At 37.3% G+C, this 27,546-nt stretch overlaps 1 pseudogene; it reads right to left on the bottom strand.

Annotated features, from left to right (window-relative positions):
* Positions 1 to 16,015: 16,015 nt before the first annotated feature.
* On the bottom strand, positions 16,016 to 16,465 carry LOC103015683 (palmitoyltransferase ZDHHC7-like; annotated as a pseudogene).
* Between the last annotated feature and the right edge of the window lie 11,081 nt (positions 16,466 to 27,546).

Raw genomic sequence — 27,546 nt, forward strand, 5'->3', positions numbered from 1 at the left:
GGACTTCAGCATAAAGTCCTCTCCAAATACAACTGGTTTATTGACCCCTTTGGATTTCTCTTAGGGGCAGCTGCCTAGCTGGGCCCGTGATAAGTCTGTCCAGCCCTGGAGCACATTATTAAGACATCCTTTATGGCCATCCACATTCTCTAACATGTCTTTATCTCTATTTTCCTAACTTCCTTCAGTGGGTCCCAACATGTGTTGGAGAAAGGAACACCATTTATCGGGCGACTTCAAACCCTCAAATACGAATAAACAATATTCTCTTCTTTTAGCCTAGGAGTAGATGGCTTATACCAGCTTATACCGAATCAGTGTCTATCGCCCATGTCTGTCTATCTACCCTCCCTCTAACAGAGAACTGCTAAACATCTATGAGCAGCAAAGTACTAAGCAAAGCATCATTGGAAATACTAAGGTGCATCAGACACATCCTCAAAGGAGGTTACAAACACCTGAGTGCAGTGATATAAACAGATATAACGGGGCACTAGATTGGGCATGGAGATGATTCTAACATGAGCTGAGTGTGGCACGAGGAGACCTTGAAGTTTTGAACTTAGGACACTTGGACACTGGTGATGTTTTGAGAGGTCACACTTGAATCCCTAAACTGTCTCGTGGCATTGTAAAGCCATATTAGGGGCACAGGGGACAGAATAACTGACACCAGGGAGGAAACACTTTGTGTCTTGTCAGGGATGAAACCGTGCTACCATTGGAGCATAGCTGAGCCAATCTATAGCACTGGAGCTCTTCTTTTTAGTTCCATCATACTTTTTTTTTTTCCCCTATTTGGATGGAATACAAGTTAGCAGTTCCCCAGCTGAAAATGAGATGGTAATTGTAACAGACGATAGAAAGAACACCAGAGTGAATGCTTGCCAGTTGGTGTGGTTGAACTCTCTCCAGCTTGGAAATTCAGAGCAAAGAGGGATCTGTGTGGGTTGAAGCCATCCCTTCAGGATCTGCAAGAGTCTGCCTCTCATTCCTACTGTTTTTAGGCAGGTCTTCACCACACTCTTTGGACAAGAACCTCCATTTTTATCCTAAGACAAAACAAACAAATAGCGAATCTCCAATGAAGATATAGAGGACCTCTTGTTTATAAATGGTTCTTCAATGTTATTACAAAGTAATATATATATACATTGCAAAACATTAGAAAACATATCATACAGGAAGAACAGGGAATTTTCCTTCATCACTTTAACATTTTTTAGTATTTAGTCCCTTGTCATTTTTTTCTGTCATATGTACTATGCATACACATTCTTATTCCTTTCCACAAAAATAGAATTCTTTTGTATACAGTTTTAATACTTTCATTACTTAAAAATGTAACTCCATATTCTAAACATTCTCCTTATTGTTTAATATTCATCCTTAGTATTATTGTAATGGCTAATAACTGCTTATTACATTTGAATGTAACACACTTTATGTAAACATTTCTCTATTTTTGGACATTTAGGTAATTTCTAGTTTCGTGTGAGTACCACCATATAGCTGAGTGCAACCAAATATCCTTCAAAGTATTAACATTTCCAGTCAAAAGAACAAAATGATCCTTTTGAAACAGAGCTATAGGCTGTAATTTGGCCAAGGAACTTGAGCTTTTGGCACCTCAGTGGTTAAGATTGTACAAAACTGGGCAGTCTTAGAGAAGATAGTTCTAGGTTTTTAGCTGATGATAAATTGCGTACTGATCTCTAAGCAGGGGAGATTATTCCAGTCTGCAAAGTGGACTAAGCAAATAAGAAACGAGGAAGATTAATGGTCAGAAGATAGGTTCAGGGGAACCTGGCTTTACCGTGATTGATGGCCTCCAAGTGGAAAACAATAACAGGCCAAACAAGAGTTTAATAATCTTAAAAAAAAAAAAAAATGGCCCTCCTCTGTCCCATAAGTAAAACTTTTAAAATGCCCTTAGTTTAAAATGATTGTATCAAATCATGTTATTTTTATTTTGGAAACTTTTAAAAGCTATGAAAAGATTCATTTAATAAAACCTCTTGACAGAAATCATAATCAGCATTTCTAACCAGAGAACAATGGTGGGAGGGAGAATTCTTTTCAGAAATACAAAGAACAATGCCAAGTTTCTGATTTTGAAAAGAGTTGTTAAATAAGGCACAGAAATGAACTGGGGAAAGAAAAACAAGTTAAGAAATTTTCTCTCAAGAATGTTTCTCTCAAGTCAAAGAGAGTGTACTGCAGAGTTTAATAGCATAAAGATTAGGCTTGGATTTTTAAGATCTGCATGTTGAGATTACAAAACTCTATAAATCATGTTTATAGTATTAGTCTCAATATATAAAATATTTTATTTTAACTCTGGAGGCCATGTTCAGTTGATTAAAATAAAGTCTTATGTTTATGCAAGTCTCATACCATAAATCAATACAGACTCACTATTACAGTTTATGAAAAGAAAAATGAAAGACTCCACTACCCTTCTGATGTACATTTCTGACTGGCTTTCCTCCCTCCACAACAAAAATGAAAACATTTTTAGAATTAAAACTTTTAAAATTCCTTTATTTTAAAATTATTGTGTCAAATCATGTTATTTTATTTTGGAAACTTAAGTGATGAAAAGATACATTTAATAAAACCTCTTTAGAGAAATCATAATTAGTATTTCTAACCAAAGAACCATTTAGCATACAGATTATATACGCAGAATAGAACTTACACTTATATATGTGGATGGCTTCTCCAACTGTTAGAAATAAGGAAAACAGAGGTACTCTTTATGAGTTATATTGTCTTAATTTAGACTTGCTTGACTCTATTTAATTTGTAATAACGAATAGTGCATTTAAAAGAAGAATGTATCAACAGAACAATGATTAGTATAGTGAAAAGTTCAAATGGTTGACCTTCGAAAACATGTATGTCTAGCTCTTCGGAAAGATGCTGGATTTGGAGTCTAGGATTATGCTTGTTCCTCAGACAGGTGTTCTGAACTCTTTGCTGGAAGGTGTTATTCTTCTGTCATTTAGAAATAAGAAAAGTATAACTACTGCATAAATAAGAAATGTTACAGCTTTCCACCCACAATTTCCTTATCTATTAAACAGAGCCATCTAGTGTGTAACTCCTACTCTCCTTGTCTTAGAACACTTTTCATCTTTTTTCCTAGTATGTATATAACTCTGCTTCTAACACAGTCAGGGAGAAATACCTCAGTGTCAGTATGACTATGCAGTTTGGCTTCTTAAGAGAGGATAGTATCACAGGGCTCTAAGCGTTCAGAAGCACTGGATGGAAGGCAGAGAATGAATGATTTCAGTGGCAAGTTACTGTATCCTGCATTTTGTTGAAGGGGCTGTATATGTGAGAAACCCATGCCCCTGGAAGGGCTACTTGAGACCTATAGACATCTTAAGCCAAAGGTAGCTTTTGAGCAGCCCACCTCACCTATGACTGAGTGATCTCAAGATGCAGCCAGTCTGACTTATATTTGTTTTTCTTTCACATTATCCTAGGACTCCCAAAGTCCAAGGCAACTAAAAAAAGGTAGGATACTGGAAATGAAAATGACTCTGGATTAGCAACTTCAATCCACATTCAGAATAACTTATCTTTGTTTCCTCCTATTGTTTATCTCTGTCTTTTAACCCTATTGTGTGGGTTCCTTAAATTTATCTTGTCACTCTTTCAAAATTTTTTAAACTTCCATCTATTTTATGTATTTTTCCTATTGTTTAACTATTCTTTAAAAAATGGCATCATGTTTGCTTCATGAATTTAATATTTTCTATTTTTTTTCCTAAGGATAAAAATTTTAGTTTTTTAAAGTTTTTTTTTTCTTCCTGCATTGTCTCTTTTATTTTGAGACATTGTCTCTTTACACTGTGTATGGATGGTGGTGTGTTTTAGTCTTCTTGTTAGAGTTAGAAGTTTTCCTCAAATGTCTGTTGGTTTCTGACTGACTTAAAAGTGATGCAGTAAAGTTGTGTGTCTGTCAGGTCAGCTATAGTATTGAGGGATCCCCAAATCTGTAGTTTTCTTTTCACTCTAGAGAAAGTTCTCAATCTTCTGCCTTGATGCGCAGCCCATCAGCTAGTTCTGGATGAGTGAAGAGGACTCACTCTTTGGCATGTGTACTGTATCTCACTGCCTGGTGTCCCTAAGCCAAGACGTTCCTAGTACGATTTCTGCAGGGAATAAATCTCTCATCTCTAGCAGGAGTATGAGGGGGGCTGTTGCTTTAGTTGAATGGGGACCAGTCCCTCTGATTGTTCCACATATAAAGTGTCAGCCGATCCTGTTTTCAGTCTCTCGTGTCTTAACCCACTTTCCAGCACACCTTCTGCCTACAACCCTTAAAACTCCTGGGTTCCCAGGAGTGAATCATCTTGATTCTCGTCAGTATGCACATCTTAAGATATTTGGTTTCATTGAGGCTTCCGCCATGTTTGTGCCTCTACCCGGCGTATTCAGCTTCTAGTGGAGTGTCTTAAAACAGCAAGGAAAGATTATAACCAGATCTGGACAGGGTCTCCTGGGCCACTTCCTCTTTTGATGAACCTGGTTCCTGCCATCCTCTCTCTAATACCAGGAGTTTTCTACCATGCCTATTCCGTGTTATCCACACTGTAAGACACCAGTCCCAGAAAAAGGAGGAACGTGTATCCTTCCCCCATGTCCTCATTTTCTGTCCTGATATTACTTTCACTCCACACAGAAGGACACGATCCAGCCATGTGGTCCCCAAATTATACAATTGTCTGGCTTCACCACATGTCCCGGATTCTGAGTTATTAAGTTCCACCACATGCCGGAGATCAGCAGCTCTGGATATACAGCTCCAAGCTCCATTTAATCTCTTTTCAGCCTCTCCTTGGCAATGGTTTAGAAATCTCGTGGTCAAAGTTAAAGCAGAGTCTCTCTTGTCCAAGACAAATGAATAACACAAAGGGTGAGAGTGACAATCAACACAATAGAAGTGACACCAATTACTTGTGGAGCAGATACAACAATTTCAGCTGAGAGAACTGGGAAAAGCTCTGTCTCTTTTTTCCTCTTCTTTTATCATTCTTTTTCCTTCCTTTCTTTCCATTTTTTTTTTTTTTTTTTTTTTTTTTGATGACCATGAAGAACAAATAGTTCCCAGTTTCCCTTGGAGGAATTCTGCTGTGTTACAATTCTGTTAGCCAAGAAGTTCTTCATTATGTCTAACCTAAATTGCCTCTGACTTAATTTAATGCTATTTTATTTCATTCAATTCACCATGGAAAGGGAAAAAGTAATAAATTTCAATTTCATAGAATCCCTTCATACACTTGAAGACAGTGATTAAGCCACTCCAAGTTTTCTTCTCTAGCCTAAACAACCCTGACAAAAATCTTTCTAAAATGATTTTTAGATTGGGTTCCAGGAATTACGTTTCTCTCAGTAAAATAAGATCTGACTGAAGCTTTTCTTCTGCTTTTCTGGCTATACTTTTTTTTTTTAACTAGGCATGTACTTCAATCACACTTTATAAACCTCATTTACAATGTTCAGTACTTACATACTCAAAACTTACAGGCCTTTAAAAATTGCAACTTTACTCAAATTAACCAAAGCAGATATCATGGTAATTCAAAAGTGATTACTGGCTGACTTTGGTGTTATGAAAACATAAACATTGGTCTCCTGGGCTAAATTTCCTCTTTCATATGGTCACAATTTTAAGAACAGTCTGTGTAGACAGGAGTTTTATTGCCAGAGACACCGCTTGGAAGCAGCCCTAAGTGTGCCAGTGTGGTTAGTTTGAGCTAAACAAAGAAACAGTAAAAGTTTAATCAAGTCCAGTTGGGAACACAGTCTGGGGGGATTGTGTCTGACAAGAGAGATTATTCTGCAAAGCAATTTTCCTTAAGCTTCTCTAAAAGCATATAGATATCACAAAGTTTTTGTTTTCAGTTAGAAAAGATCATGCCACTAAATTAATAGCTGCCCATGGTATTTTGACAAGATTGACCTTCACATTTAAGATATGCAGTCCTAACAGAGAAGGATTACTTAATAAAGATTATTTAGGAGGCATTAAATCCTGAAAACAGAACCAGGTATTTAATCATCTTTAAAATATGGAAGGCTATTTATTCCATGAGCCTTGTAATGTATAGGCTGTATATGTCGAGCTTCCCTTTCTCCTTTTTTGGTAAGAAAATCTCTTTTCCTAAGGAAATCCATTCCATGAGATTTGGATGGAGTGATCACTCTCCCTCACTCCATGTCCCACCAGCATTAAGGGGTAGACACGTGATACAGGCCTTGCCTAGCTGAAGACTACATGCCCTTAAAGGCAGTGACTATTTGTGGACAGACATGTGATAGAAGCAGTGGTATTTCTGAGAGTTTTCAGCCAGTCCCAGATAAGGAAGATGGTGTACAAGAAGTCTCCTGAATGTAGAGAAGCAAGAACTCTGTGTCACTAAATTCTGCCCCCAGCCACTTAATTTTTTTTTTTTTAGCTGGACCACTTTTATATGAATTTTTATTACAATTAAAAGTCCCAATTAATAGGACTGATCAGAAACACTCCATTTTAAGCAAGGAAAATGAGGCATGATTTGCCTAAGTTAACACACAGCTGGTTTGCTGTGCAGCTCTGCTTGATGTCCAGCTCTCTTAAGCTTTGTTCTTTGACTCTTATTTCCTGGGCACCTGCAGTGTGTCAGATCTTGGTGGTAGAATGATAAGCCTCCCTTCACCAAGCTTATAGTCAATTTCTCTTTAATTCTCCATTTTTAAAACATGTATTTTTAAACAATTTTAAACAATTTTAAACAATTAAAGTCTCCAAGAGAGAATTTCTAAAAGCAACTTTGTTATAATAAATTCAACTGCAAAGAAGAAAGTGAAAGATTTTCCATAGAACTATAAATATTAAATTTAGAAATATTAAATATTTCATCTAAATCTTGAAGCCTTTTTTATAAACCCCATTTTGTAGCTAAAATAAGTAAGAAAATTAAGCCACTGTGCCAAATTCATACTCCAGTCTATTTTTAAAAAGAGGTTTATTATTTGTTGCTTAATTCATTATGAAGACTGTGTACAAGAAAAAATACTGAGGTTAAATTTTTTTCTTTTCTTATATAATAGTATTGCATGACTTCATTTGTTAAAAACTTATAACTCTTCTATTACCATAAATATCCTAAAGCTTAAATAAGTACTATTAATGGAATGCTTACTATGAATATATCTAATTGCCAGCTACCTGCATTGTGGGAAGGAATTTGAGACCCAAAATTCTTCCTGTTCTTTCATCCTGCCTTGAAGTTGCAATGACCCCTCATCTCTTGCCTAGCTCAAATGCCCCAAACATATAATCTCCAAAACTTTCCATCAAGACAAAGAAGCCCAAGAAGGTCTAAAGTGACTAGAGGGAAAAAGGTAAGTCTAAAATATACCTAACTTTTTTAACTCTTAGATTCAAATGCTTGTTATCATATACCAATTTATTAGGCAGAGGGTGCTAATAAACAAAGTGCATAAATTTAATTATTGATATAGGTCAATTTATTATTTTTCAAATAGGCATGTTAAGTGGTTTTGTTTTGTTTTTACTTTAAATATGTGTGTTTCATTTTATGTTAATTATAACTTAATGAAGTTGTTTTAAAAAAGACAAAAAAGATGAGACATCCATATTAGCAAATTCACGCTCACAAGGAAGGATGTCTATAGTGTATTAAGTGAAGAAAAAAATGTGAAACAGTAGGCATGATATTTTTTGTGGAATACTTATAAGCAGAAAATGTTAACTTTGGCTGTGGGAATACAAAGAGTTTTCACTTCCAAATTTAAATACTGCCATAGTCTACAATGAACATATGTAAGGGTCAGGCTCCAAGATGGCCCCTAGGGATCCCTACTTCCTGGGATTCATGCCCTTGTATATTTGTCTCCCACACTGTATCATGGTTAGTTTGTGTGACCAATAGAATATCTCAAAAATGATTATATGCCTTAAAAGGCAACATGGCTTCCTTTTTGCTCTCATCTGAATTATTTATTCTGAAGGATACAAAGCAGCTTTATGTTGGGGTCCGTATGAAGAGGAACTGAGGCCACATGCCAACAGCCATGTGAGTGAACCGTCTTGAAAGAGCATCCCCCAGATGCAGCCCAACCTTCAGATGACTGCAGCCCTGTCTGTCATCCTGATTTCAACCTCATGAGATGAGAGAGAATCATCCAGGTAGGCCGTTTCCAGATTTGTGATTCCCGGAGATGTTTGTTATTTTAAGACATTAAGATTTGGAGGAATTAGTTACATAGTAATAGATACCCAAAACAGCATGTATTCCTTTTTTTTTTTTTTTTTTTTGGTTAGCTATATATATATTATATATAATAATATATATACAATTAGCATATAATAAATTAAACATACATATATAAAGAATACAATTTGATAAGTTTTTATATATACAGTTGACCTTTGAACAATGAGAGTGTTTGGGACATCAACCCTTCACCCAGTTGAAAAAAAACCTATGTATAAATTTTAGTCAGCTGTCAGTATACATGGTTCCTGCATATCTGGGGTTCCACATCCTTGGATTCAACCAACTGCAGACCATGTAGTACTGTGTTTGTTGAAAATAATCCATGTATAAGTGGACCCACCCAGTTTGAACCAGTATTGTTCAAAGGTTAACTGTATATGATATATAGATACGATATGTAACTGTATCTGTAAAGTATCACTAAAATCAAGATAATAAACATACCAACCATTCCCCCCAAAAGTTGCTTAAGACCTTTACTTATTCTTCCTTCTTCACACTCCCAGCTTGCCTACCCCAAAGCAATCCTGCCTGCTTTCTGTTGCTATAAATGACTTTGCATTTTCTAGGATCATGTGTAAATAGAATTACACAGTATGGACTCTTTTTGTTTGGCTTCATTAACTTAGCAGAATTATTTTGAGAATCATTCACATTGTTGCATATATCAATAGTTCATTCTACTTTATTGCTAAATAGTAATCCATTTTATATTCAGCATTGAATATATTCAGCATTGGATATACCAGTTTGTTCATTCATTCACCTATTGATGGAGAGGTGGGTCGTTTAGAGTTTGAGGCTTTTCCAAATAAAGCTTCTATGAATATTTATGTACATATATTTAATGGATATATGCTTTCATTTCTCTTCAAGAAATACCTAGCAGGGGAATGGCTGGGTTATATGATAAGTATATGTTTAACATTTTAAGAAACTGCCAAACTGTTTTCCAAAGTGCTGCCTCATTTTACATTGCTAGAGAGTTCCAGTCTTTTCACATCCTTGCCAACACTTGGTACGATAAGATTTCTTAACTTTAGTTATTCTAATAGATATGTAATTGCATACTATTATAATTTTAATTTGCATTTTTCTAATGACTAATTCTTCTGAACATCTTTTTGTGTGCTTAATTGCTATCCGTAAGTTTTTTTGTCAAGATTCTACTCAGTATTTTGCCCAATTTTTTATTGAGTTGTTTGTTTTGTTGTTAGAATTTTGAGAGTTCTTTATATGTTCTCTGTCATATATGATTTGCAAATATTCCCTTCCAATCTGTAACTTGGCTTTTCATTCCTTTAGTAGTGTCATAAACTAGCAGAAGCTTTAAATTTTGATGAAATCCAACTTATCAATTCATTTTAAAAAACAGATTATGTTTTTTTCAATCATATCAAAGAAATCTTTACCTAACCCAAGATCACAAAGATTTTTTTCCCAATGTGGTCTTCTAGAAGTTTTATAATTTTAGATTTAACATCTAAAATTCACTTTGAGCTAATTTTTGTATAGAGTGAATTTATCAAAGTTCACTTTTTTGCCTATGTATATACAATTGTTACAGCATAATTGGTTGGAAAGAAGACCCTTTTCCACAGAAATGTGATTGTATTTTTGTCAAAAATTACTTGTAATATGTAAATTTAAGAGGAGAGGATTAGTTGATCCTCTGGGGGAAAATTCCAGATGAAGACTGGTTCTTTTACTTGAAAATAACTATGTTTAATAACAAAAGTTTTATAGGAAAATGCAGAAAACACACAGGAATATTAGAATCAATCATAATATCATTGGCCATAGATAATTAATGGTTTTCTAAGAATACAATTCATCTTTTTATCTTTTTAGTAAAAATGGGGTCAGAGTACATTATTTTTAAATCTGCTTTACATATCACTGTATGACAAATAATTTTGATATTATTAACATCTCCTATAACATGTATAGATTTTAATGAAACCACAGTGATGACCACAAAATTCATATAGAGGCAGAATATATTCCTGTGTACCAACCAAATTCAGAAAATTATTAGTCTAAAAAGTTAAAAGCTAGATAATTGATGATTAATTTGAAAGTTTTCTTTAAATTATTCAAAGTAGAGTGACATTAACTTGTGACTTTTTTTCTGTTAGTTTCTGTCTGCATTTCTGGATTTTTCCATGCTAACAGTTTGCCTGAATTGTTCATGACTCTTTCTTTTTGAGAGAAGAGAAAAACAATTTTGATACAAAGTTCTTTTTATCATAGTGGAGATTTTGATATTAATAAATATTTAGAATTCATATGAAATCATTTTATAGGACTCTGGAGCTAAAAATTAGGCGATATAAATGGAAATTTGCTGTCTAAAGATTTTGGATCTCGATTCTCATAGTCGCTCAGGATGATGTTGCTGGAACCTATCCAGGATTATACAAACTTCCAGGCTCATTGACATGGAGACGGATAATATATTTCAAAAACTGCATGAAGTCCTTCTGTGAATAATCAAATTAAGCCTTTAAAGATAGCACTCTCAACAAGGCTCAAATCAATTCCAAGAATGATTCAGTAAAACTGACAGTTTCGGTTATTCAAAACCACCTAGCCAGTCTTGAAAACACGTTAATCTTCTTGAGTAGAAATGTGACCCAAGAGAAATGAGGCGGTATTAATTTGGTTTGTTGCTAGGGAAAGTGCTAGCCAAGTTTTATAACTCATTCTCTCACTGTTGTAGTAGAAGGAAATGAAAATAGGGAGGATATAAATCAGCTCGGCTGGGCCAGTTCTGGAAAGGGATTTTTACACCATTTTCTAAAAGTCTAAGAGGGTACTGCCAACAGGGGTTGCTGGCTGAGGAAGTTTTAACTTAGGATTTTGCAAGTAGGGAATCAGGGCATCCAGATGAGTTCAGATCAAGTCGAAAATTATAGAGTGTTTGATCCAACCTGAAATGAGTATGTGTATTATAGGTGTCTAATGGGACAATCTTAGGAATGACGCTAATGAATATTTGGGTGAAATATTTTCTGTTAATATTGAGTTCCATCCTTGCCGTTCTAAGATCCTCCTTATATCTGCATTTCCCAGACTCCTTCGCCACAAGCCACATGGTTTAAATTTAATTCCAACAAGAGGATTAGTCACAAGAGATGCAAAGGACAGACTGAAGTCATTTTTTTGTTTCCAGCAGTAACAGGTGAGATGTTCAGCTGACCGTAGACATAAGGTTTGCATCATCTTCTGGATGAGCTTCTTTTAATCACCTGCCTCAGTGCTGTAGGCAACTGAGAGATTCAGCAACACTTCTCTGAATCTCCACACTTCCTGATTTCCTAAAACCAGCAGTGGCACACCCTGACCTTTATTTGCCCTTATGAACAGCACTTTAAATATCCAATTCCCTCTATTAAATCCCTTCCTATTAAAACAAGTAGAGCAGTTTTTGTTTTCCCACCAAAATGGACGGATAGACCATTTAAATGTTAAGATTACACAATAGAATTCTCAGCATTTGTGTATGGTGTACACACTTAAAGTTTCAAGTGTAAGTCCAGTAAGGAGGTGAATGCCCAGCTTCTTCCTCCAAGCAAGCATTTATGGTTTACTACAATAGAAAACACAGATAAGTGTTTTAAAATAACAGGACCAATTTTTATCATTGCCCTGATTGACCCCTCATGGATACTTAATTAGGAAGACTCAATTTAAAAGAAATGTTTAGGACTTCTAACACAGGCAAGCAAAGTTTGTTGCATGGAATCAATTCAGGAGAATAAACTACACATATGTTAGCTGACACATTTCATTCAAAATTTTAATAGCTTTGTTAAACCTTCCAGGGGGAAAAAAAAAAGATACATTCCTACGATTTAGATTAATTTCATTATTGAATGAAATATTGGCAATGAAAAAAGTTGACAACCCATAGAAGCCATAAGAATGTTAAAAACTGAAATTATTTAAGAAGTAAGAACACAAAGGCAGCTTTTAAAATTTTTTTATCTAGAAATTCGGTTATAGGTTTAATTGCAAAACTTCCTGGGATACATATTAAGCACTCATTTATCGTTGCTCATGTCTGACATTTAAGATAAAAACCACAAAGCTTTATCAAGGGACATAAAGTCAATCAAACAAACAACTTGAACATGAATGAATGTAAAAGGATGTCATGGTTCTGGATGGAAAGGCAATATTTTAAGATGCTAATTCATCCTCAAATTGATATCTCCATTTCCTGTAATGTTAATTTCAAGGGGATGTTTGTTTTTCTTTGACCTTTCAAAAATTATTCTAAAGTTCACGCGGAGAGAAAAAGACAACATAGTCAAAACATTTGGGAAAAGATGTGCTCATCCCCGATTAGGTGCTATAAAAGACTGGAGATGTGGTTGTGGGAGTGAGGAGGTGTGGCGAGCAGAGCCTGCATCAACTACGCTGCATTCATGAAACGGAATGCACTGCAGCCAAAAAAATAGACTGGTGTACGTACTGCTCAGAAAGATGTTGGGGATATATTGTTAACGGAAAAAGCAACCTACGGATCAATGTGTTTCACACAATTATATTTCTATAAAAACTGCACACACCTTTATACGTACGCATGCAAATGTCTGCATTAGCCTTAGAACACTTGACAATCCATCAAACTGCTAAAGTGGTCCCATCTGAGACATAGTGGGAGCTGAGGTTGACATTTGCTTCATATTTCCTATGTGTGTGCACGCACATAATATTTAAAGCAGTGATGACCTTGTAACTTTCAACATTTTGCATTTTTAATATTATTCAAATTCAAGTGTAAAGAAATCCATCATGTACTGTTTTCTGTTAATCTAAATAGACATGTACATTCACATACATATACATTTAGGCAAGAAAGAAACTTTGATATTTACAAACATGACTGCTCTTTTTTGAGGATAGCTCCTTTCTTATAGAAATGGTATTTGTTATGTTGAAAAATCTTGATCTTGGGCAGGCAAATTAGGGAGCAGGGGTCTGAGAAGCCTGAATTGCTTTGCATGATAGAGAAAGGTTGTGTGCAGGATGTGGTTTGACTTGGTTACTGTCAGTGGTATGATTTCAATATTGCCTCTGCCACCCCTACAAATTCCTGAATAAGGTCTACATGGTTCACGAAAGCTTTGGTATAAGTGGATTTCTTGGCAGGACTCAGAGTCAGTTAGAGTGCAATTCAAGGGCAGATGCAAAGACAATGTGGCTTGAAGAAGAAGGGACTATGGAAAGTAAGACTCCAGGAATTTTCCGAAATTTAGAAGATATTTTGCATTTTCCCCATGTATGGCTTTGGACAGTGCTTCAAGGAGAACACTCAAACAGCTTTACTTCTGTTACCCGGAGTCTGTCTAGCAAAGAAGCCTGGTTCAAAGTCTGATAAAGCTTAAAATTGAGAAGCTATAGCTGTCTAGTTATTATGAAGGCTGAGCAAGAGTGATTAAAAAGAAGATTCAATAGGGCTGCCTAGAGGGATGATGGCATCCTAATTTAGATGATATCCTGTGAGGAGTGGACCAAGGGAACTAGAGGCTGGGAAGGCAGAGATTTGCAAGTAGCATCAGGGGAAGACTTTACCTGCACTAAGTATCTGCAGCGAGAGATCCCAGCAGTGAAGGAGTGATGTCTGAAGAAACTACAACCACTCCCTAAGAAACAGAAGTTGTCTGAACACCCTCCAAGCCCAGAAAGTACCAAGGCTAGGTCAACGCTAGAGTTAAGTAAGATATTTCTTGCACTACAACTCTCTTCTTATCTGCCATGTAAACCTTGAAATGCCAGAGGCAGCCTAACAAGTGGGGGAGTGGGAGGAGTGCTAGATGGGCCTTAAAGAAGAATGTGAATCTCAAGGTCCTGATTTCTACAATAAGCCTAAAAAATTTAAGAACATTCTCTCCTCCCCCACTATAGACACACTTGAGAAAGAAAACGCAGAACATACTAGTATTCAAGATCCAGTGGTTTAAAACGTGTACTGATCAGTTAAGAATCTGTCTAATTTTTTTAGTTTAATACATTTTACCTCTATAATAAATACGATTCATTTGCTTATTCAGCACTATTTATTGAGTGCCAACTTTGTGCCAGGCACACTTCTTCTGGGATCTGGGGAAATCAGGAACAAAATGACAAAGTCCGGCCCTCAGCCTCAGGAAATTTACATTCCAGTTGGGGTGACCCAGGGTAAAAATATAATAGTACAAGGCCACATAGCAACAAGTTCTATTATGAAAAGTAATTCAGCTAAGGTGATAGAGTGACAGGACTGCTAATTTATATAGAGACATTAGGTTACTCTGGGAGTATAACATTTAAGTAAATTGAAGGATATGAAGAAATGAGTCATGGGATATCTTGGGGAAGATCCATCTGGCCAGAGGGAACATGGAATGCAGAGGACTGAAGTGGGGACAATCTTGGCAGGTTGAAAAGTGCAAGGAGGCCCTGGTGGTTAGACTGTAGTGAAGCCAATGAGCAATGAACCCGTTTTTTCAAATGAAACAACTTTCAGGGAGAAGGACCTTTGAGATGCTAACCTTTCTGTGGGCAGGATCTGGAAGGAGAGCCTGCTGGGCCCTGGTCAAGAAGAGGGTCTGTTATAACCCATACCTTGTGTGTGTATTTAGATCGTGCTCTGAGACTCACTGCCACCTTCATGGTTTGTCCACGAGCATTAATTTTTTTTTTTTTTTTTTTACCACACAGGAATGATTGTTTTTTGGATCGAGATATTCTCCAATATGCAATACATTCATAGTAAACCCCAGGGCAGGAGGACTCCACACATCTCTCCCCTCTTCCCTGAAACGTCGGTTTCTGAAACATAGCTTGTTTGCTGCACACTCCCATTACATGTTACATCACCTGAACAACACTGCCCACTTCAAAACACACGTGCACACACACACACACACAGACACGCGCAGACCTGCCCACAGGGTCAGGGACCGCCACTTCCTGGCAGGGGAGCGTGTCTGCAGCCTCCGTGCTGCTCAGTGCAAAGTGTCGGAGCTGTGGAAGCCTACACGGGCTCCTGCTTGACCGAGGGGGTCACTGGTGAGTAAGAGGGTCAGTGGGAGCTCCCTGAAACCACCAGCTGCAGAATTCTTGTTCACTGGATTGGCTTGTTTCTTCATGATTGAGAAAAGCAGCTCAGCACACAGGATTTTTAATAAACAGTGTAATATCCCACACATCTTCTTCTTAGAAAATGTGAAGCATGTTAACAAAACTCCTAACTGTGCTGGAAGATAATGACATTTGGCTTCTTCGTGTGGCCACACACCTGCATCACTGGGCAGTGACACTGATCAGAATGCCACCCGGTTACTGGTGTGGAAAGCCTGCCATCCGTGACCGTAAATATATAAAACTCTGCTTGCTCCAAGCAGTTGGTCTGTGTAGGTTCCATTTGCCCTGTTGGTCACAGATGGGCTGTTGACACCCTTTCCGACCCCAAATAAATAAAGTCCGTTCACAAGTTCCAGCATGATGAGAGGGCCTCGCACTGAAAACGGGGAGCCCCCTTTCCTGGGTCTGGTCTGTAGTTGCCTAAAGCGGAAGCCAATGAAGGGGTTCATCAGAGCTTCGAGGGGGCCCCCCAAAGACGGACTTCATCCCTTCCTATAGCAGCCACTGCTCCCACGTGGGCTTCTTGCTCTTCAGCCTATTTCCGCTTTGTCATTGTATATGGAGTGGATCTGGGTTTAACTACTGCAGTGGTGGGCGCGCTCGGGCTTGATCCAGCAGCACTCGGGACACTTGTACAGATCCCCTCTCCAGGCTTCAGCTGCAAACCTCCATGCCTTCTTTAGCAGCATTTCCTTTGGGTACTGCCCCCGGGGGGGTGAGCACGGTCCTCAGGTGAGATACCACAGGGCAAGCACCGCCAGGCAGTTAAAAATGATCCTGTGGACCATGGAGTACCAGAAGTCTTTGGAAGGCAGCAGCAAGACCAGTGTCACCAGAAAGTTCGCAGAGGTGACCGGAAGCCACGTGACACAGGCGCAGATCCTGCCGCAGCCCAAGCGGATGAACTGGACTCTGTCTGCCGCGTCAGCCTCGAAGGAAGAGGAGGCTGAAGAGTCATAACAGTCATTTTCACTCAGGAGAGGGTGAAGCTCAGCATCCCAGAGCTGGTGTCCTGATGACGGCATGGTTTCCCTACGCACCCTCTCAACTTATTTCTAAACATTCCTTGAACATTTTGTGCCTTTTCTTTTTTTTTTTTTTTTTAATAAATTTATTTATTTATTTATTTATCTATTTTTGGTTGTGTTGGGTCTTCGTTTCTGTGCGAGGGCTTTCTCTAGTTGCGGCGAGCGGGGGCCACTCTTCATCGCGGTGCGCGGGCCTCTCACTATCGCCGCCTCTCTTGTTGTGGAGCACAGGCTCCAGACGCGCAGGCTCAGTAGTTGTGGCTCGCGGGCTCCAGACGCGCAGGCTCAGTCGCTGTGGCTCGTGGGCTCCAGACGCGCAGGCTCAGTAGTTCGTGGCTCACGGGCCCAGTTGCTCCGCGGCATGTGGGATCTTCCCAGACCAGGGCTCGAACCCGTGTGCCCTGCGTTGGCAGGCCGACTCACAACCACTGCGCCACCAGGGAAGCCCATGCCTGTTCTTTAGGACCTTAAGGTGCATACTGTCCTATGGGATAGGATACAAGGCCCCGGGTGGGGTCGCCTGGCGTTTCGGCTCCTCCCAGCCTGCTGCTGGCGGAGACTGCAGCGGAAGAGGCAGAGACGCATCATGCAGCCGCGCTCCTGGCCAGGGCTGCGTGGGCCCCGCAGCTCGGCTCGGCTGGGCTGCATTCTGCCTGGCCGGTCAGAAGAAGGCGGCCTCCTAGCAGACTCTAGAGCCAGAGCCCAGCCTCCCTGAGCATTCCTGCGTGACTGAAATGACGATCCTGCAGCAGACGGGCTTTTTCCAAGGTAAGTTCAGGAAAATCAATACTGCATCTACCCAGGGAAGAATATCTGGTCTAAGGAATCTTCTCTCTTGTGACCATGACGTGTAATAAATAGGCCTTTTTTTTTTCTTCCCACTGGGGTCAAAGAGTGATTTGTTCTAGTGAACAAAATGGATTAGCTAATGCAAATTGAAATACATTGTCTAGAAATTAAGTCAGTCCTGAACCCTTCCCCCAGCAAAGAGATTGCTCCTGGGGCTTGTTTATACATGAGGTGTCTAAAGCGCTTGTTAGCGTGCTTAGCACAGCACATGCTCAATAAATGACAATTATTATTATGTGGTAATAATAGTAGCTTGAGATCACCCCAATTAGTAGGTAGTGACTAATCAATACAAATGAAGTTTCTACCGGGCATAAGCACATGGCTGGGTATGTTGCATCACATACGCATATCTACACCAACCTGGGCAAGAGGTATGTACCCATCAGGATTGCCTTAGACAACAGGAACCCCCGCTCTTCCTTCCTAAGCCTGGGAATAAGCAGTCCCTGAAGCACATGGTTACATGCAGGTGAACTTCTGAACTCAGAGTTCTGTTAGGAAGGAGGAGGAGAGATACTGTTACGGAGTCCAAGCTCATGCTGGCTTGCTACATGACAAGCCAATAAATCCACAGAGGAGGTATTGGGGCAAGGTATAGTGCCTTTATTTGGAAAGGCAGCATACTGATAAGACGGTGTCCCAAAGAACCATCTTACCTGAGTTAGAATTCAGGCTTCTTTTATACTAAAAGAGGAGAGGGTGTGGCTCGTTGTGCAAACTTCTTGGTGCGGGAATCCCTTGTTTGTACAGTTAGTTGTCCATGGAGGTCTGTTCACAATGTTCCTATAAACTCCCAACAAGACAATTGTTATTTTCTGTTCTGCAAATTTTTATCTCCATACAAATGGAAAAATGTTATACCTTTGAAGGTCAGAGCCTTGAGAATGGGCTATCCTGTATATTTCAGGCTAGAGGCAACATCTTTTACAAAAGGTGCAGAGCCAGCATGACTAAGCACAGGCAACAGACCACAAGGGTTAGAGCTAAAGAAATAGATCTAATATGGAGTCAGGTTTGTTCTTCTCTGTTACAATTTGGCTACTAGACAGCAACCAGCAGTGTCTGTTACAACCCTTAGCTTTTCCACCTCTTTTTCTGCTCCTCCTAGCGAATTCCATAACCATATGGTTCTGAATTTCGTATATGTGTGATGAAATGAGCTTAAATTTCCATATGGCAATGTTTTCTCTTCTGTATACCCCATGCTCTTTTATGCTTTCAGACTTTCATATATGCTCTTGTTTCTGCTTGTCATTCCTCTACCTTTTTCATCTTAGTCTTAAGGATTTTTTTCATTGATTTTTTCATTCAATCTACATCTGACAGATATCTATTTTCTATTATAAGTCAGGCATATAGACATCATGACAGGAAGTATAGACACAGCCTATGATGGAAGAGATAGAGACATAAAGCAACAACTAAAACAGAGCATAGTAAGTGCTACTATGGAGGTATGCATCTGAACTTCGAGTCACCAACTCCACCTAAGATAGGAGATTGACCTTGTTGGAGGAGGTAATGTTTAAATGGTATCTGGAAGGAGTCACAAAGGTAGGAGGGAAGAGTAGCCCTTCCAACATGAGCAGGGTTCTGAGAGAACATAGTTCCTTCAGGAATGTTAAATGGAAAAGCCTGAGCACCATCCAATGGTTGGAGAGGAAATTCCTAACCACCTCAGAGGGATTTTATATCAGTCTAAGTAGGTTTGTTATATGTGACAGCTTTATAAGCTATTCTATACAAGTCAGTGAGTCATTGTATATTTGTGGAAAAAGCCAGAGATTGGAATTAGACAGATCTATATTTGAATCTTGACACTTTCACACACTGTGTGACTTTGGGCAAGGTATTTCCCTCATTTGAGCATCTTTCGTATCTGTGAAATGGGAAAAAATATGCTTTAATGTTATAAGCACCAAAATAATTTAGTACTTGCAAAACACCTGTAAGTGCCTGTCTCATAATGAGTTTTTAAGAAATATTACTCCTCTTCCTTCTGTCTCAATATTAATTAAGCTTTGGTATTAACTTCCTTCTTGAAATTCTCTCCTCACTTGGCATCCATTATACACTCTCTCCTAATTCTCAGCCTCAGTGTTATAATTGCTCCTTTTGGCCTTCGCCATGGGTTTCTCTTCCACTGATGGATCTTCTTTTTCTTAATGATTGGTTATTTCTAAGGATTTGTCTTACCCTCTTTTCTACTCAATTTTTTGTTGTTGTTAATTTTTTTTTAACATCTTTATTGGAGTATAACTGCTTTACATGGTTGTGTTAGTTTCTGCTGTATATTTTCTATTCAGTTTAAGGCAGACTGTATTTCTTGATATGCTTTCTAATTCCAGTGCATTCTCCTAAGATTCAGAGCTGTATTTCAACAGGTCTGTGGATAACAATATTGTGTTATATATTTATCATTGTGTAGGGATTTACCCTAAACGTAATGGCTCACAGCATCATTTATTATTCCACGGTTTCTGTAGGTATGAATCTGGGCCTCCCTTATCTGGGCCATGTGTCTTGTGGTCTTTCATAGGGAGGCAAGCAAAGTGTTAGATGGGACTGCAGTCTCAAGCCTCCACACACACTCACGTAGTTGGACTATGTTTCCCATGGGTGATTGGACTGAAAGTCTCAGTTCTTTACTGGTTGTTGGGTAGAGGCTTCCCTCACCTCCTTGCCACATGGCCTCTGTATAGGACAACACAAACATGGTAGCTGGTTTCCCTCAGAGCAAGTAAGAGAGTGAGAGAAACAAGCGAGATGGAACTCGCAGTCTTTTGTAGTTTAATATCAGAAGTAATATCCCGTTACGTTTGCTATATTTTGTTAGAAGTAAATTGTTATGTCTACCCACACTCGAGAGGAAGAGATTATACAAGGGTGTGACTACCAAGTGTCCTTTTAGCAACTACCTACCATACTTAAGAAATTCCTATGAGGTAGAAATTATCCTTGTTTTACAGATGAGAAAATAGCGACCCTGGGAGTTTAAATATACTGCTCAATACTTACTAATAATTTATGGATCTGGCATTTGAAACTTAAACCTGCTTTTTATTTTGTATTTATTTAATTTTATTTTTGTAAGAAATAAAAATTGTATATATTTAGGTCTATAAGTGTTTTGATATATGTATACATTGTAAAATTATTACCACAATCAAACTGATTAACATATCCATCACCTCCCATAGTTCCTTTTTTTTTTTTGTAGTTGAGAACACTGGGTATCTTAGCAAATTTCAAGTATACAATACGTTGTTATTGACTATAGTCACCATGCTGGTCATTAGGTCTCCAGAACTTACTCATCTTATAACCGAAAGTGATCAGTAACTCTCCATTTCCCTTACCCTCCAGCCTCTGGTAGATACCATTCTACTCTCTGTTACTATGTGTTTCAGTTTTTTGGGCTTTGTTTTTTGATTTTTTTTTTTTTTTTTTTAGATTCCACATACAAGTGAGATCATGCAATATTTGTCATTCTGTGCCTGGCTTATTTCGCTTAGCATAATGTCTTCCAGTTTCACCCAAGTTGTGGCAAATGGCAGAATTTTCTTCTTTCTCATGGATGAATAATATTCCATTATATATAAACATCCAGAATTTTCTTGATCCATTTATCTGTTGATGGACACAGGTTGTTTCCTTGTCTTGGCTACTGTGAATAATGCTGCAATAAACTTGGGAATGCAGGTTATCTCTTCAAGATACTGATTTAGTTTCCTTTGGATATATACCCAGAAATGGGATTGCTGGATCATATTGTAGTTCTATTCGTAATTTTTTGAGGAGCCTCCAGACTGTTTTCCATAGTGGCTGTACCATTTATATTCCCACCAGCACTACACAGAAGTTCCCTTTTTTCCACAACTTCTATAATACTTTTTAACCTTTGACTTTTTGGAAATAGCCATTCTAGCAAGTGTGAGGTGATATCTCATTGTGGTTTTGATCTGTATTTTCCTGATGATGAGTGATGTTGAGGATCTTTTCATACCTGTTGGCCATTTGTGTGTCTTTGGAAAAATGTCTATTGGATTCATTGCCATTTTTAATTGAATTATTTTTTCCCTCTTGAGTTGTATGACTTTCTTATATGTTTTGTATATTAACTCATATAAAATATATGGCTTGCAAATATTTTCTACCATTCCACAGGTTGCCTTTTCATTTTGTTGATTGTTTCCTTTGCTGTGCAGAAATTTTTTAGTTTGTAGTCCCACTTATTTATTTTTGCTTTTGTTGCTTGTGCTTTTGGTGTCAATTCCAAAAAACCACTACTAAAATCAATCAAAGAGCTTGTCCCTATGTTTTCTTCTAGGAGTTTTACCATTTCATGTCTTAATGTTTAAGTCTTTAATCCATTTTGAGTTGATTTTTGCATATGCTGTGAGATAAGGGAAGCTTGCTTTTTATTTTTTTCACACTAACCAATAGCTTTTGAGATGTTCTAAAGTTATATTATTTCCAAAGAGGTATTTTCTGTAGCTTATCTATGCCTATTCATGTATATGCAAATGAATCTAGACCAGAGTTTCATGCAAATATGGACATAAAAGGAAATCAATCAAGTCTTTGAATTTTAAGTCTCATTTAACTGGAAGGCAACATAAAACATGCTTGAAGCCAATAACTGGTTTTTCTGGCTTTGATCCTACCTTCTTTTTTTTTTCTTTAATATTGTTAATGTGGACTTGGGTGAGGCCATGTCACTGTGCTATGGATGATACCGCTTCCTTTTGACGAAAGCTTAATCCAGAGCCATATTTTTCAGCCTCATAGCCCCTTTTGAGGCAGGAGAACCTGCCCCTGGATATTTCTAGCCTGGGATTTCATCTGATCTAATGTGCCCTGGCAATTGCTTCATACTTATGATTGTTTGGAAAAGTGTCCAGTTGTGTGAATTTCTGAAGATGCTGGTGACAGAATGCTTAGTATGGAATTGCTTTATATACTCTTTCACCTTGCCTATAGTACAAGTCAAAATTAAACTTAGTATTCAATTGGAATAGTTTTTTGGCCACATTTTTTCCCCTGATTTTGTGCTTAATGTATAACTTCTTCACTCTGGCATTGTATTTCTTTTATTTTTATATTTTAATAGTTATTTTTAATATATGTTTTCCATTATGAGGTGTCTTCCATCATTTCTGGAAGTATTCAGGGTCTAAATTAGGAACAATTAATAAATATTAAATGACACAAAATTAGCTTAAGGTTTAAATTTATATGAGCCATTTAAAAGAGATTTTTAAAGTGTATGTGAATGCCATATATAGAACTCCAAGTACATGCCCACATCTTAAATATTAAGCAGAAATATTTCATTAATATTTATTGAATTCTAATGGTTTCAATTGTAAATAAATACTAATGAGGGAAATCACAGTAGTTTGTATGAATTATTTGATCACTCTTCCAGGAAAAAGAAACAAGAGAAAAAGGCAAGAACAGTATTTTCAAACTCAAGTCAGAAGCAGAGAGATTTGCTTATTTAACAAATAGATCTAAGTATCATTAGTCATAATTTGGAAAAGTGTAAGCTATTAAATGGAAATTGAATGGCTAAATGTCCTCACAAGAAATGAATAGTATAACACCACTGTTTCTTTGAATATAACTTTTCATAAACTTATAAATTAGAAGATAGAGTTCTCTAGCATGATAATATCATGACACACAATCAAATATTGTAGAGCATAAGCTCATTATTATTTTTATTTTCAACTCTCTGATGGGACAGTTATATGTTAAACAGTACTTTTGAAAAACATCAGAATAACATTTCATTTTCTAATATTTCTCTGGATACTCCCTATATTTTGTTAGAACTTGGTCATGCCTGTTGAATGCTAATACACAGTGTTGGGCCATTTTACTAAAATCTTCTGGAATTGAACATCTAATTTGTCAGTGACAATTTAAAACTTGGCCTACATCAAAGTCCACCCTTCACATGTCTGCAGGTTTAGGTTTGATTCTTTGTGACAACAGCTGGCTGGATGTAAGGGAAGGTCTCACTCCTCAAAGTTGTGACATTATTTTAGTTATTTATAGATTCCTATCTGAACCAGTAGCTTTATGAGTTAATATTCTGGGAATTATAATGAGAGCCATTGTTTAAACTGCTTTCGGGCTGACTTCAAGTGGCCATAGTCTTATCTTGAAGCTAAACTTCATAGAAAGATGTGTCCAAATATTCGTGTATTAGAACTTTCACAGGGTTTGAAAGCTTCAATAAAATAATTTTACTGGTCATATGGGAACCAAGAGAGACTCCTATCAGCAAAGATCTCTTTCAGGAAAATGATGCTATAAGATGGCGGAAAACCCATTAGAAATTGTCCTCAGCCATATGTCCTCTGCTCACCATCTTTGTGTGTCTCCTTGGATAAGCCAATCAAATCTCCTGAGTGTATTTTCTCTTTTGTAATATAAGAAAGTGAACTAGATCATTATTACTCTTTTGGGGTCCTAATTTTCTATGATTCAATTAAGCAAAGCGGAAATGAACAAAACATCAAGTTGTGTTTCTGCTAATATAGCCTGTAGCCATCCACATATACGTATCACCATTTGATGTCACAAAGTTACATAAAAAATGGGAGGAAAACTTTAGGGCCATTTCAAATATAAAGAAGCCCTATAGCAATACAAATATAAAGACACTTCTATATGAATAACAAAAACAAAAACATAAACACAAAACATTGAGACAATAACTATAATAATATTTCTAACCAGGAAAGGGCTTATTCAGTCCACATAAATTAAGTCAGACCTAAAGATCTAAAATATTTCTTTAAACTAGGACAGAGCATATCTGGCCTTTCACTGAAGAATCATCTAAGTGCAAATCATCTAAAGGCTTTTCCATATGATCCAGAGCAAAGCCAAGGAGAGGCTTGGAGGTATACTCAGATTTCTTGAACTTTAATTCATTTCCCTTTACACTCAGGGTGTTTTCTTTTTTTTTTTTTTATAATTCTTTATTTTATTTATTTATTTTTGGCTGTGTTGGATCTTCGTTTCTGTGCGAGGGCTTTCTCTAGTTGCGGCAAGCGGGGGCCACTCTTCATCGCGGTGCGCGGGCCTCTCACTGTCGTGGCCTCTCTTGTTGCAGAGCACAGGCTCCAGACGCGCAGGCTCAGTAGTTGTGGCTCACGGGCCTAGTTGCTCCGCGGCATGTGGGATCTTCCCAGACCAGGGCTCGAACCCGTGTGCCCTGCATTGGCAGGCAGACTCTCAACCACTGCGCCACCAGGGAAGCTCCCAGGGTGTTTTCTTAACAAAACTTTTCTTCAAGTCATCTCACAATTTGAAAAATAAAAGAGAAAAAATATCTTTCAAAAGTGTGTAATGGCTAATTGTTTGGAACTATCAAATTGCTCTGTGATAGACCTGATAAATGAATCAGAAACAGATCATGGCTGCTCCTCAGTTTCTGCAACGCAAAACCATTCTTAATGGAACGTATCCCTGCCTTTAATATACATATCAGGTTTTTTAATTTTCAATTTAGTTGCTCCTTTCGCACAAAAGTCCATTTTAATTCCTCAGTGAAATGGTTTGAACGATTTGAGTGCATTTTGCTGAGATGTGAATCAGGAGTCTGTAAACTGTAAACATCAAGACATGTTGGAAATGAAGAAAGTAATCCTGTAATTTAAACTCAGAGTATCTTTTTTCACATTGTTAATTGAAGTTTAATAGACAATAGCCCAAGGACATTGTCATAGGGGACTTTGTTTTTTCCCCCTCTGATGTCAACACACACACTGTCAAAAATGCTTCCAAGAATAAGATGTTTTTCATATTTTTTAGTTCGTTAGCAAACATGTACAACAATTTTAATCCTTTCTACGGATAGCAAGTTAGAATTAAAAGGCAATAAGTAACCAACCATAACACAGCTGGTTTTCATCTCAGAGAGCCAGTCAAGCAGCCGTTTTATTTACAATATGACATAAATGGTCAAAAGTCAGCTTGTTGACAATCGTATCATCATATGCTGTGGACTTAGATTTGGCTTGTCATTGCTAAGACTCTCTCCTGGGAAGCTGTGAAATACTTTCTGCTTAGAGTGAGGAAGAAAATTCCATTTCTGTGTTTAAATTATAAAAAGGAACTAATTTTTTTGTGTTCTGAAAAGGGAAGTGATAATAATAATTTTTAGGCTATCATTTTAAATTTCTATATTTGTGCATACACTCTATATATAGTCTTTTGTGTGTGTGTGTGTAGCCACTTATATTCTATACATAACGCTATACACATAAATAATTATATAAGCACATATAATTATTTTTCTATAAAAGTTATTTTCTTCCTTGCACACACATTTTATTTAGTACTATTTATCTCTACTGATGAAAATCCCATTTTACCAGAAAGATGACATTTGAGATAAGGTATGTGAAGATGTTTGGTAAAATGCTTAAGGCAAGTCTTCTTGCGTTCACGACAAAAATTTTAAAAGTTCTGTATCTCTTTTGGTCTTTTTCTTTTTTAGTGAAATTATGACATGAGTTGCTCTTGGTGGCAAATACTTGCTTTCCATCATGCATATCCTCACAGAGCAATGTGATAATGCCAAACTGCAAAATCCTAAAACTTACTACAACAACTTTCTAAATTATTTTCTTGATTTCAGGCACCATGATATATAGAAGTGAGAAAGTAGGCAGGATGACATTGAGTACAAGGAAAATATAATAGAAACAGGAGGCCAAGGAGATAATAGTAATTCTGAAACCGGAGCAAATCACGATAATGGGTTTTTAAGAGATAGTCACTATGACCCTATATCATCATGGTTCCCTCAGCTGTGAATGGCGTTCAGAATTTCTACCTTCTGAACCTTTCTCATTCTTTGAAACTTAGCTCAAGACCCCTTTCCTTCCTGAAGCTTTAGCTTCCCTAAAAGTATAATTTATCCCAGTATTTACTCCTGATGCCAAGTTGTTAATTGACAAGAAGAATATTAAAGTCTGAGATTATTTCATTTCAGAGAAATCATAAGCTACATATAAGATTGTAATAATTTCCTCCTTATCAATGTTGACAGTTAGTGAAAGTTCAATTTCTTATAAAAGCTGAGAAAAGCATTTTAAAACATTTCCTTTGTATCTCTGTAGAAATATTTTGACTATTCTAATTTGGCTTGGCTTTGAATTTGTTCTGATGAGAATCTGTAAAATATGCCATAATTTTTAAGAAAGATAAACCTCATTAAAGTCAGCACAAGGAGTCATTTTTAAGTTGTAACAAAGAATGCTTTGATAAATATAAGTAGGAAAATACCTTGTGAGTTCCTGGAGCAGCAAAGAAAAGGAAATTGCATGATTACCATTTCTGAAGACATAAGAATATCGATAATATAATTCAAGACTGTAATTGCCATTTGCATAGAAGCATATAGCTTAATGAATATGTTTAAAATAGGGAAAGAGATTAGATAACTTTTTGAAATTCATTTTGATATAAGTTGGTAGTGATTGAAGTTTAATGAAATGAGTTGGAAAAAAATTAGTTTTCCTTTCTATAATTCGAAGGTTACTTATTTTTTAATTTTCTCCAAAACATAGTACAGGCCTATTGTGTCTCTTGTCCTGAAAACTATGCTGCCATTTCCTGATATTACCACTGCCAGTGGATCTATAATTAGGATTTTTACTCTGGGCCGCTTTCCAAGGGCAATTCCAAAATAAAGCTAGTGGATGGGCATCCTGAACAAATGCCAGACAGTAAATTCAACTGGAAGGTAACAGGGTTGCCTTGGCTAATTGCATTACACACACAGTTGCTGACAAGTTTTCTCTTTTTCCCGGTTTCAAACTTATTCCACAGAATATTAATCATTTTACAATGATGTTGAGTCAGAGAATTAACAGTGACCTTGGAGGATATTCATGCTTGTTTTTTAGGTGGCCAATATTGCAGTAATGAGAGTTTTCTGTACAATATTTTGGAATAAACATCTTTTCATCTTCAAATCTTCAGGCAGGCTGGCAGGCAGTTTAAAAAGAGAAATGAATGGAAAAAGAAAGTAAAGGAGAGAAGGAAGAAGGAAGGAGAGCAGGAAGGAAAAAGAAGGAAGGAAAGAAAGGAAGGAGGAAGGGAAGGAGGAAAGGAGGAAGGAAAGAATCCTTTTATTACAGCACCTAATCCTAATGAGTCATTTGGTTCTTGATGGAACTAAAACTGGATTTTAGAGT

Source organism: Balaenoptera acutorostrata, chromosome 18 (assembly GCF_949987535.1).
Source record: "Balaenoptera acutorostrata chromosome 18, mBalAcu1.1, whole genome shotgun sequence".
In the NCBI taxonomy this organism is placed as follows: Eukaryota; Metazoa; Chordata; class Mammalia; order Artiodactyla; family Balaenopteridae; genus Balaenoptera; species Balaenoptera acutorostrata.